Here is a 12,981-nt window from a genome sequence, read left to right as displayed (position 1 = left end):
GGTCAGAGGTCAAATCTGTTCTGTATATTTAGCCTGGTCTTTCAGGCTAGCATGATCTGATTTACTGGAGTGACACCTCAATTTAAAGCTCAGATTCAGACCTTTTCATAGACTCCATCATTGTTCATTTTAAACCTTCTGGTGGCTAGCAGCACACTGATGAATTATGGTTATATTCAGCTGTTTTTAAAAGGACTGCAGCCAACTGGTTTTATATTCTAAAGTATCCTCCTGTATTTCTGGTAAACCTGCTTCAAATCAAACATGTTGCACATCAAATTAAAGCTTAGGTTCTCTTCTTTCCAACAATTGTTGGCTTTCCATCCTATCACAACCTGGCTGCTTAAAATCAGACATTTAGTGTGGTCAATACCACACAGCTTTCAGAGCTGGGTCAGAGGTCAAATCTGTTCTGTATATTTAGCCTGGTCTTTCAGGCTAGCATGATCTGATTTACTGGAGTGACACCTCAATTTAAAGCTCAGATTCAGACCTTTTCATAGAGTCCAACATTGTTGATTTTACCCCTTCTGGTGGCTAGCAGCACACTGATGAATTATGGTTACATTCAGCTGTTTTCAAAAGGCCTGTAGCCAACAGGTTTTATATTCTAACTTATCCTCCTGTATTTCTGGTAAACCTGCTTCAAATCAAACATGTTGCACATCAAATTAAATCTTAGGTTCTCTTCTTTCCATCAATTGTTGGCTTTCCATCATAGCACAAGCTGGCTGCTTAAAATCAGACATTTTGTGTGGTCAATACCACACAGCTTTCAGAGCTGGGTCAGAGGTCAAATCTGTTCTGTATATTTAGCCTGGTCTTTCAGGCTAGCATGATCTGATTTACTGGAGTGACACCTCAATTTAAAGCTCAGATTCAGACCTTTTCATAGACTCCATCATTGTTCATTTTAAACCTTCTGGTGGCTAGCAGCACACTGATGAATTATGGTTATATTCAGCTGTTTTTAAAAGGCCTGCAGCCAACTGGTTTTATATTCTAAAGTATCCTCCTGTATTTCTGGTAAACCTGCTTCAAATCAAACATGTTGCACATCAAATTAAAGCTTAGGTTCTCTTCTTTCCAACAATTGTTGGCTTTCCATCCTATCACAACCTGGCTGCTTAAAATCAGACATTTAGTGTGGTCAATACCACACAGCTTTCAGAGCTGGGTCAGAGGTCAAATCTGTTCTGTATATTTAGCCTGGTCTTTCAGGCTAGCATGATCTGATTTACTGGAGTGACACCTCAATTTAAAGCTCAGATTCAGACCTTTTCATAGAGTCCAACATTGTTGATTTTAACCCTTCTGGTGGCTAGCAGCACACTGATGAATTATGGTTACATTCAGCTGTTTTCAAAAGGCCTGTAGCCAACAGGTTTTATATTCTAACTTATCCTCCTGTATTTCTGGTAAACCTGCTTCAAATCAAACATGTTGCACATCAAATTAAAGCTTAGGTTCTCTTCTTTCCATCAATTGTTGGCTTTCCATCATAGCACAAGCTGGCTGCTTAAAATCAGACATTTAGTGTGGTCAATACCACACAGCTTTCAGAGCTGGGTCAGAGGTCAAATCTGTTCTGTATATTTAGCCTGGTCTTTCAGGCTAGCATGATCTGATTTACTGGAGTGACACCTCAATTTAAAGCTCAGATTCAGACCTTTTCATAGAGTCCAACATTGTTGATTTTACCCCTTCTGGTGGCTAGCAGCACACTGATGAATTATGGTTACATTCAGCTGTTTTCAAAAGGCCTGTAGCCAACAGGTTTTATATTCTAACTTATCCTCCTGTATTTCTGGTAAACCTGCTTCAAATCAAACATGTTGCACATCAAATTAAAGCTTAGGTTCTCTTCTTTCCATCAATTGTTGGCTTTCCATCATAGCACAAGCTGGCTGCTTAAAATCAGACATTTAGTGTGGTCAATACCACACAGCTTTCAGAGCTGGGTCAGAGGTCAAATCTGTTCTGTATATTTAGCCTGGTCTTTCAGGCTAGCATGATCTGATTTACTGGAGTGACACCTCAATTTAAAGCTCAGATTCAGACCTTTTCATAGACTCCATCATTGTTCATTTTAAACCTTCTGGTGGCTAGCAGCACACTGATGAATTATGGTTATATTCAGCTGTTTTTAAAAGGACTGCAGCCAACTGGTTTTATATTCTAAAGTATCCTCCTGTATTTCTGGTAAACCTGCTTCAAATCAAACATGTTGCACATCAAATTAAAGCTTAGGTTCTCTTCTTTCCAACAATTGTTGGCTTTCCATCCTATCACAACCTGGCTGCTTAAAATCAGACATTTAGTGTGGTCAATACCACACAGCTTTCAGAGCTGGGTCAGAGGTCAAATCTGTTCTGTATATTTAGCCTGGTCTTTCAGGCTAGCATGATCTGATTTACTGGAGTGACACCTCAATTTAAAGCTCAGATTCAGAGCTTTTCATAGAGTCCAACATTGTTGATTTTAACCCTTCTGGTGGCTAGCAGCACACTGATGAATTATGGTTACATTCAGCTGTTTTCAAAAGGCCTGTAGCCAACAGGTTTTATATTCTAACTTATCCTCCTGTATTTCTGGTAAACCTGTTCAAATCAAACATGTTGCACATCAAATTAAAGCTTAGGTTCTCTTCTTTCCATCAATTGTTGGCTTTCCATCATAGCACAACCTGGCTGCTTAAAATCAGACATTTAGTGTGGTCAATACCACACAGCTTTCAGAGCTGGGTCAGAGGTCAAATCTGTTCTGTATATTTAGCCTGGTCTTTCAGGCTAGCATGATCTGATTTACTGGAGTGACACCTCAATTTAAAGCTCAGATTCAGACCTTTTCATAGAGTCCAACATTGTTGATTTTACCCCTTCTGGTGGCTAGCAGCACACTGATGAATTATGGTTACATTCAGCTGTTTTCAAAAGGCCTGTAGCCAACAGGTTTTATATTCTAACTTATCCTCCTGTATTTCTGGTAAACCTGCTTCAAATCAAACATGTTGCACATCAAATTAAATCTTAGGTTCTCTTCTTTCCATCAATTGTTGGCTTTCCATCATAGCACAAGCTGGCTGCTTAAAATCAGACATTTTGTGTGGTCAATACCACACAGCTTTCAGAGCTGGGTCAGAGGTCAAATCTGTTCTGTATATTTAGCCTGGTCTTTCAGGCTAGCATGATCTGATTTACTGGAGTGACACCTCAATTTAAAGCTCAGATTCAGACCTTTTCATAGACTCCATCATTGTTCATTTTAAACCTTCTGGTGGTTAGCAGCACACTGATGAATTATGGTTGTATTCAGCTGTTTTTAAAAGGCCTGCAGCCAACTGGTTTTATATTCTAAAGTATCCTCCTGTATTTCTGGTAAACCTGCTTCAAATCAAACATGTTGCACATCAAATTAAAGCTTAGGTTCTCTTCTTTCCAACAATTGTTGGCTTTCCATCCTATCACAACCTGGCTGCTTAAAATCAGACATTTAGTGTGGTCAATACCACACAGCTTTCAGAGCTGGGTCAGAGGTCAAATCTGTTCTGTATATTTAGCCTGGTCTTTCAGGCTAGCATGATCTGATTTACTGGAGTGACACCTCAATTTAAAGCTCAGATTCAGACCTTTTCATAGAGTCCAACATTGTTGATTTTACCCCTTCTGGTGGCTAGCAGCACACTGATGAATTATGGTTACATTCAGCTGTTTTCAAAAGGCCTGTAGCCAACAGGTTTTATATTCTAACTTATCCTCCTGTATTTCTGGTAAACCTGCTTCAAATCAAACATGTTGCACATCAAATTAAAGCTTAGGTTCTCTTCTTTCCATCAATTGTTGGCTTTCCATCATAGCACAAGCTGGCTGCTTAAAATCAGACATTTAGTGTGGTCAATACCACACAGCTTTCAGAGCTGGGTCAGAGGTCAAATCTGTTCTGTATATTTAGCCTGGTCTTTCAGGCTAGCATGATCTGATTTACTGGAGTGACACCTCAATTTAAAGCTCAGATTCAGACCTTTTCATAGAGTCCAACATTGTTGATTTTACCCCTTCTGGTGGCTAGCAGCACACTGATGAATTATGGTTACATTCAGCTGTTTTCAAAAGGCCTGTAGCCAACAGGTTTTATATTCTAACTTATCCTCCTGTATTTCTGGTAAACCTGCTTCAAATCAAACATGTTGCACATCAAATTAAAGCTTAGGTTCTCTTCTTTCCATCAATTGTTGGCTTTCCATCATAGCACAAGCTGGCTGCTTAAAATCAGACATTTTGTGTGGTCAATACCACACAGCTTTCAGAGCTGGGTCAGAGGTCAAATCTGTTCTGTATATTTAGCCTGGTCTTTCAGGCTAGCATGATCTGATTTACTGGAGTGACACCTCAATTTAAAGCTCAGATTCAGACCTTTTCATAGAGTCCAACATTGTTGATTTTACCCCTTCTGGTGGCTAGCAGCACACTGATGAATTATGGTTATATTCAGCTGTTTTTAAAAGGCCTGCAGCCAACTGGTTTTATATTCTAAAGTATCCTCCTGTATTTCTGGTAAACCTGCTTCAAATCAAACATGTTGCACATCAAATTAAAGCTTAGGTTCTCTTCTTTCCAACAATTGTTGGCTTTCCATCCTATCACAACCTGGCTGCTTAAAATCAGACATTTAGTGTGGTCAATACCACACAGCTTTCAGAGCTGGGTCAGAGGTCAAATCTGTTCTGTATATTTAGCCTGGTCTTTCAGGCTAGCATGATCTGATTTACTGGAGTGACACCTCAATTTAAAGCTCAGATTCAGACCTTTTCATAGAGTCCAACATTGTTGATTTTACCCCTTCTGGTGGCTAGCAGCACACTGATGAATTATGGTTACATTCAGCTGTTTTCAAAAGGCCTGTAGCCAACAGGTTTTATATTCTAACTTATCCTCCTGTATTTCTGGTAAACCTGCTTCAAATCAAACATGTTGCACATCAAATTAAAGCTTAGGTTCTCTTCTTTCCATCAATTGTTGGCTTTCCATCATAGCACAAGCTGGCTGCTTAAAATCAGACATTTTGTGTGGTCAATACCACACAGCTTTCAGAGCTGGGTCAGAGGTCAAATCTGTTCTGTATATTTAGCCTGGTCTTTCAGGCTAGCATGATTTGATTTACTGGAGTGACACCTCAATTTAAAGCTCAGATTCAGACCTTTTCATAGACTCCATCATTGTTGATTTTACCCCTTCTGGTGGCTAGCAGCACACTGATGAATTATGGTTATATTCAGCTGTTTTTAAAAGGCCTGCAGCCAACTGGTTTTATATTCTAAAGTATCCTCCTGTATTTCTGGTAAACCTGCTTCAAATCAAACATGTTGCACATCAAATTAAAGCTTAGGTTCTCTTCTTTCCAACAATTGTTGGCTTTCCATCCTATCACAACCTGGCTGCTTAAAATCAGACATTTAGTGTGGTCAATACCACACAGCTTTCAGAGCTGGGTCAGAGGTCAAATCTGTTCTGTATATTTAGCCTGGTCTTTCAGGCTAGCATGATCTGATTTACTGGAGTGACACCTCAATTTAAAGCTCAGATTCAGACCTTTTCATAGAGTCCAACATTGTTGATTTTAACCCTTCTGGTGGCTAGCAGCACACTGATGAATTATGGTTACATTCAGCTGTTTTCAAAAGGCCTGTAGCCAACAGGTTTTATATTCTAACTTATCCTCCTGTATTTCTGGTAACCCTGTTCAAATCAAACATGTTGCACATCAAATTAAAGCTTAGGTTCTCTTCTTTCCATCAATTGTTGGCTTTCCATCATAGCACAACCTGGCTGCTTAAAATCAGACATTTAGTGTGGTCAATACCACACAGCTTTCAGAGCTGGGTCAGAGGTCAAATCTGTTCTGTATATTTAGCCTGGTCTTTCAGGCTAGCATGATCTGATTTACTGGAGTGACACCTCAATTTAAAGCTCAGATTCAGACCTTTTCATAGAGTCCAACATTGTTGATTTTACCCCTTCTGGTGGCTAGCAGCACACTGATGAATTATGGTTACATTCAGCTGTTTTCAAAAGGCCTGTAGCCAACAGGTTTTATATTCTAACTTATCCTCCTGTATTTCTGGTAAACCTGCTTCAAATCAAACATGTTGCACATCAAATTAAAGCTTAGGTTCTCTTCTTTCCATCAATTGTTGGCTTTCCATCATAGCACAAGCTGGCTGCTTAAAATCAGACATTTTGTGTGGTCAATACCACACAGCTTTCAGAGCTGGGTCAGAGGTCAAATCTGTTCTGTATATTTAGCCTGGTCTTTCAGGCTAGCATGATCTGATTTACTGGAGTGACACCTCAATTTAAAGCTCAGATTCAGACCTTTTCATAGACTCCATCATTGTTGATTTTACCCCTTCTGGTGGCTAGCAGCACACTGATGAATTATGGTTATATTCAGCTGTTTTTAAAAGGCCTGCAGCCAACTGGTTTTATATTCTAAAGTATCCTCCTGTATTTCTGGTAAACCTGCTTCAAATCAAACATGTTGCACATCAAATTAAAGCTTAGGTTCTCTTCTTTCCAACAATTGTTGGCTTTCCATCCTATCACAACCTGGCTGCTTAAAATCAGACATTTAGTGTGGTCAATACCACACAGCTTTCAGAGCTGGGTCAGAGGTCAAATCTGTTCTGTATATTTAGCCTGGTCTTTCAGGCTAGCATGATCTGATTTACTGGAGTGACACCTCAATTTAAAGCTCAGATTCAGACCTTTTCATAGAGTCCAACATTGTTGATTTTAACCCTTCTGGTGGCTAGCAGCACACTGATGAATTATGGTTACATTCAGCTGTTTTCAAAAGGCCTGCAGCCAACAGGTTTTATATTCTAACTTATCCTCCTGTATTTCTGGTAAACCTGCTTCAAATCAAACATGTTGCACATCAAATTAAAGCTTAGGTTCTCTTCTTTCCATCAATTGTTGGCTTTCCATCATAGCACAACCTGGCTGCTTAAAATCAGACATTTAGTGTGGTCAATACCACACAGCTTTCAGAGCTGGGTCAGCGGTCAAATCTGTTCTGTATATTTAGCCTGGTCTTTCAGGCTAGCATGATCTGATTTACTGGAGTGACACCTCAATTTAAAGCTCAGATTCAGACCTTTTCATAGACTCCATCATTGTTCATTTTAAACCTTCTGGTGGCTAGCAGCACACTGATGAATTATAGTTATATTCAGCTGTTTTTAAAAGGCCTGCAGCCAACTGGTTTTATATTCTAAAGTATCCTCCTGTATTTCTGGTAAACCTGCTTCAAATCAAACATGTTGCACATCAAATTAAAGCTTAGGTTCTCTTCTTTCCATCAATTGTTGGCTTTCCATCATAGCACAACCTGGCTGCTTAAAATCAGACATTTAGTGTGGTCAATACCACACAGCTTTCAGAGCTGGGTCAGAGGTCAAATCTGTTCTGTATATTTAGCCTGGTCCTTCAGGCTAGCATGATCTGATTTACTGGAGTGACACCTCAATTTAAAGCTCAGATTCAGACCTTTTCATAGAGTCCAACATTGTTGAGTTTACCCCTTCTGGTGGCTAGCAGCACACTGATGAATTATGGTTATATTCAGCTGTTTTCAAAAGGCCTGCAGCCAACAGGTTTTCTATTCTAACTTATCCTCCTGTATTTCTGGTAAACCTGCTTCAAATCAAACATGTTGCACATCAAATTAAAGCTTAGGTTCTCTTCTTTCCATCAATTGTTGGCTTTCCATCCTATCACAACCTGGCTGCTTAAAATCAGACATTTAGTATGGTCAATACCACACAGCTTTCAGAGCTGGGTCAGAGGTCAAATCTGTTCTGTATATTTAGCCTGGTCCTTCAGGCTAGCATGATCTGATTTACTGGAGTGACACCTCAATTTAAAGCTAAGATTCAGACCTTTCCATAGAGTCCAACATTGTTGAGTTTACCCCTTCTGGTGGCTAGCAGCACACTGATGAATTATGGTTACATTCAGCTGTTTTCAAAAGGCCCGCAGCCAACAGGTTTTATATTCTAACTTATCCTCCTGTATTTCTGGTAAACCTGCTTCAAATCAAACATGTTGCACATCAAATTAAAGCTTAGGTTCTCTTCTTTCCATCAATTGTTGGCTTTCCATCATAGCACATCCTGGATGCTTAAAATCAGACATTTAGTGTGGTCAATACCACACAGCTTTCAGAGCTGGGTCAGAGGTCAAATCTGTTCTGTATATTTAGCCTGGTCTTTCAGGCTAGCATGATCTGATTTACTGGAGTGACACCTCAATTTAAAGCTAAGATTCAGACCTTTTCATAGAGTCCAACATTGTTGAGTTTACCCCTTCTGGTGGCTAGCAGCACACTGATGAATTATGGTTACATTCAGCTGTTTTCAAAAGGCCTGCAGCCAACTGGTTTTATATTCTACCTTATCCTCCTGTATTTCTGGTAAACCTGCTTCAAATCAAACATGTTGCACATCAAATTAAAGCTTAGGTTCTCTTCTTTCCATCAATTGTTGGCTTTCCATCATAGCACAAGCTGGCTGCTTAAAATCAGACATTTAGTGTGGTCAATACCACACAGCTTTCAGAGCTGGGTCAGAGGTCAAATCTGTTCTGTATATTGTAAATGCAAAAATTTACTTCACCCGTTGTGGGTCAAAATGAATAAGCAAGGTTCAAGAGTCTTCTGTGGATTCTTTATTCAGCCATGCATGGTTCAGTTCAGTGTTCCAAACAAGCAACAAAGAAGTGACAAAGAACGGAGTTTAGGATCCACTTATATAGGTTAAAGTAAACAAAACTATAAATCTTGGCTCATAGCCAAACCCACTTGGTTCAAAACCAAACCCACTAGTTCGGACTTTTTACTGCATGTCCACCTATAGAATCATTTAAAACCACACATAACCATATATAGTTATCATGCATGCATTCAAGCACTGATTACATCATTGTAGTAACCAGGACAAAAAACACTCCACTTTCCAGGACAAAGGAAAGCAAGAACAGAGTGTACTATCCATATAAAAAAGCACATTATACATTTTATTTCTTACATTCCTCCCTTTTGTCACAAGGTGACAACTTAGATTAAAATAAAATAATGCAAAATGCAGCCTATTCTATATAGTACATCACTTAAACAGTGAGGAAAACATTTCTTCTAAAGTTACAAGCAAGCCATACCCAATGTAGATAAAAACAAAAAATAAAAGAATACAGCTGAAAACAACATTCCATCTCAATACATTCAATTCCCTATTCAGCATGAGATTAACAAACATGTCCTATATTGTTTCTCCATAACATAACAATACAGGGTACATCACAGGATTAATCAAATATCATTCGTTTGGTCAGAGAAGTCACAAAGCTATATTCACATTTACGTCTTTGTATTTTCAGACACAATCACTACTGAACTTTAGTGATCATCATCACCACAGTAAGGAGGAATCCACTCTTCTGGTGGAGTTCGCATTTTAACATACTGCTGTACCGCACCACCAACCACACCACCTAACCACCTATATATGAGAGCACGCATACACGTCAAAGTACACGTACAAAAGCAAAGAACTATGCCTAACACAATTACAACTGGAATCAATAATTGTATCAACATGGCTCCCCAAGGTCCTAATCTATCAGTTAACCATACTTGGAAACTATAACCTGCTGATGCCGAGGGACCAAAAGCATCTCTGATTACTTCCAAAGCATCAATAACACCAGTAAGATTATCTGTATTATCGGTAATCAGAGTGAAACAAACATCACCAGTAAGATTTAAGGTAGTACAAAGTCCTCCTGTCTTAGCCATAATATAATCCAATGCCATTTCATGTTTTAGTAGAGTAAGCCTATGTGATTTACTAGTCTCTTTAAGCCATTTAAACCCTGCAATAGTCTCATTAGCAAAAGCAGACATAGTATAAGTAATGTTGTCAATGTGATCGGCTAGATAAGTAACACCATAGTGTGGAAAAAGGCCTATTGCCCACTTTTCACCCAAAGATATTCTCCAATGATACGATTCTATATTATGAAACTTAGCCAAATCACGTTTATGCAAACGTTCAGCATGGTGATCAGCCTTAGAGTCAACTGGGACCATATGTAAATTAGTAATGGTCAGATTTGCAAGAAAACAAAAGGACGATTAGCAACATGAGTCGTCTTATATGCAGCAATAACAGATTGATTCGGATAAACTTGGTCTCTCATATACATAAGGAAATTGTACCAATGATTATTAGCAGGATTATATGGATCTATCAAATCAGAGGTAGCATCAAATCCATACGGCTTCCAATTCAGTATAGCCCGCTTCTTTCTTTTCAATGAGGATACCGTGTCTTTCCAAATTGTCAGTCCGTCACTGTGTTCCATGTCTGCGTCTTCAATATCAGTGTGCATGTCGGTGTTGGGAGTAAGTGAGCTCGTGCGCTCTGACGACTTCCGCTCTCCAGGATCATCTGGAGGTGTGCTCCATGGTTGCACAACGAGGAGGGTGATGATTACACCCACAAAGAATGCCGCCATCTGGACTCTATGACAGGCATCTTCTCCTAAGCCCCACAGACCAGGCTTACGCTGGGGTGGAGTCATCTCGAGGGAAGGATTTACACTGGGATGCGTGAATCCAGGTGTCTCTCTCAGCTATACGGACTGCAGTTGGTGTAGTCAACAACACCTGGAATGGTCCAGTCCAACGAGGTTGATGGCAGTACTTCTTTCTCAGATCCTTTACCACCACCCAGTCCCCTGGTTGGATAGTATGGAGTTGTGCTGTGATGGGTTCAGGAAGAGCAGCTTTCACCTTCGGAAAGATAACCTTCAGAACATTGTTAAGGGCACAACAATACTCCATCATATCATCATCTAGACCAACCAGAGTCAGCCTATTCTGGGGAAAAGGTGTATTAGTCATACGCATGGGACGCCCCGTAAGTACTTCATAAGGGGAAAGTCCAGTGGTTTGATGTGGACGACCCCTCATGTACATCAGCGCAAGAGGTAAGACCTCAACCCATGTTAGCTGCGTTTCAGCTATCAACTTTGTGAGTTTTCCTTTCAAGGTCTGATTCGCTCTTTCCACTGCACCTCCACTAGCTGGATGGTAGGCACAGTGTGTCTTCAAATTTATTCGCAAACTCTCCGAAAGGCTCTGAATCACATTATTTACAAAATGAGAGCCATTGTCACTAGTCAATTTTGATGGGAGCCCCCATCTTGGAATGATTTCTCTCAGCAGAGCCTTTGCTACCGAAACAGCTGTAGCATGTCTGCAAGGAAAACATTCGATCCATTTAGAAAACATATCTACCACCACTAGGCAGTATTTATATCCCCTACATGGAGTGAGTTCGATGAAATCCATCATCAAATGTTCAAAAGGGCCCTCTGGCCTTGGATGCGCAGAGAGAGGCATGTCTGTTCCTCTACCTACATTATTTGTAGCACAAATTACACATTTCTTACAAAAATTTTCAGCAAATGTAGAAAAACCTGGCGCATACCAAAATTTATTTACAGTGTCTAACATTCCCCTTTTCGATACATGGTCAGAACCATGAGACAATTTTGCCAGGAAAGGGAATGTAGCACGTGGCAAAACAGGTAACCCATCCGGGCTAACCCAAACCCCTGAATCAAGGGGCTTGCACCCGTTCCTCGACCAGGAAGAAACTTCCTCCTTATCGGCTCCTCCCTGCACAAGAGAAACGTCATGGAAAGAGAAAAAATCATCCTGGGAAGATAGATGCATCTGCAAAGTTGGGGAGACAGGTGAAAGAGCAGCAGCTTTAGCAGCAGCGTCAGCAACAGCATTTCCCTGTGAAACTGGATCCACATTACTTGTATGAGCCTGACATTTACACACAGCAACAGAATTCGGAAGAAGAAGGGCTGACAGAAGATTAACAATGAGAGATCTATGAGCAATAGGTTTCCCATTGGAAGCTATGAACCCACGGTTGCTCCAAAGAGCATGAAAATTATGACACACATTAAAAGCATACTGAGAATCAGTATAGACTGTAATATTCTTACCAGCACCTAGAATAAAAGCACGAGTTAAGGCAAAGAGTTCTGCTGCTTGCGCAGAAAGATGTCCCGGAAGCTTAGCACTTTCAACAACATCATGTGAAGTGCAAACAGCATAAGCAACACAAGGAATACCCTCTTCCCTTTGTGCTGAACCATCTACAAAGAAAACACAGTCAGGATTAGTCAATGGTGTATCAAACAAGGCATCGCGAGGTTTCATAGCAATGTCAATCACTTGCAAACAGCAGTGGGGTTCACCATCTTCTGCTGTAGGAAGAAGTGTAGAAGGGTTAAGAACAGTACAACGCTTCAGAGTGACATGAGACATAGTGAGTAGAACATTCTGCCAATGCAGCATTTTCGCAGGAGTCAAATGAGCAGTCTTAGCCTGTAGGATAAGAGAATGAACAGCATGTGGAACATGAACAGTTAAAGGACACATAGCAACAAGATCGGCAGTTGCAAGAACAGCTTCAGTAGCTGCAGCAACAGACCTGAGGCACGAGACCATTGCTCTCTCAGTTGTAGACAGATGTTTAGAAAAATAACCAACAGGACATTGCTTATCACCATGGGACTGAGTTAAAACAGCTGACATAAACCCATCTCGTTCAGAGACAAACAGATTAAAGGGTTTACTATGGTCAGGGAGTCCTAAACAAGGAGAACTAGAAAGAGCCAATTTCAAGTCAGTAAATGCTTTGTCAGCTTCAGTAGTCCAAGTCAAAGAGTCAGTCATGGCCAGATGTTTACCACCGAATGTGATATCATATAGAGGTTGAGATATCTCTGCATAGTCACGTATCCACGGGCGGCAATAGCCTACAAGACCCAAAAACGACATCATTCGCTGTTTAGTTTGAGGTTTTGGTACCTCCAAAATTGCAGTAACGCGTTTGGG

Source organism: Centroberyx gerrardi, chromosome 4, assembly GCF_048128805.1.
Source record: "Centroberyx gerrardi isolate f3 chromosome 4, fCenGer3.hap1.cur.20231027, whole genome shotgun sequence".
NCBI lineage: Eukaryota > Metazoa > Chordata > Actinopteri > Beryciformes > Berycidae > Centroberyx > Centroberyx gerrardi.
The sequence above is the reverse complement of the archived record's forward strand: the minus strand, read 5'-3'. Positions refer to the sequence as shown.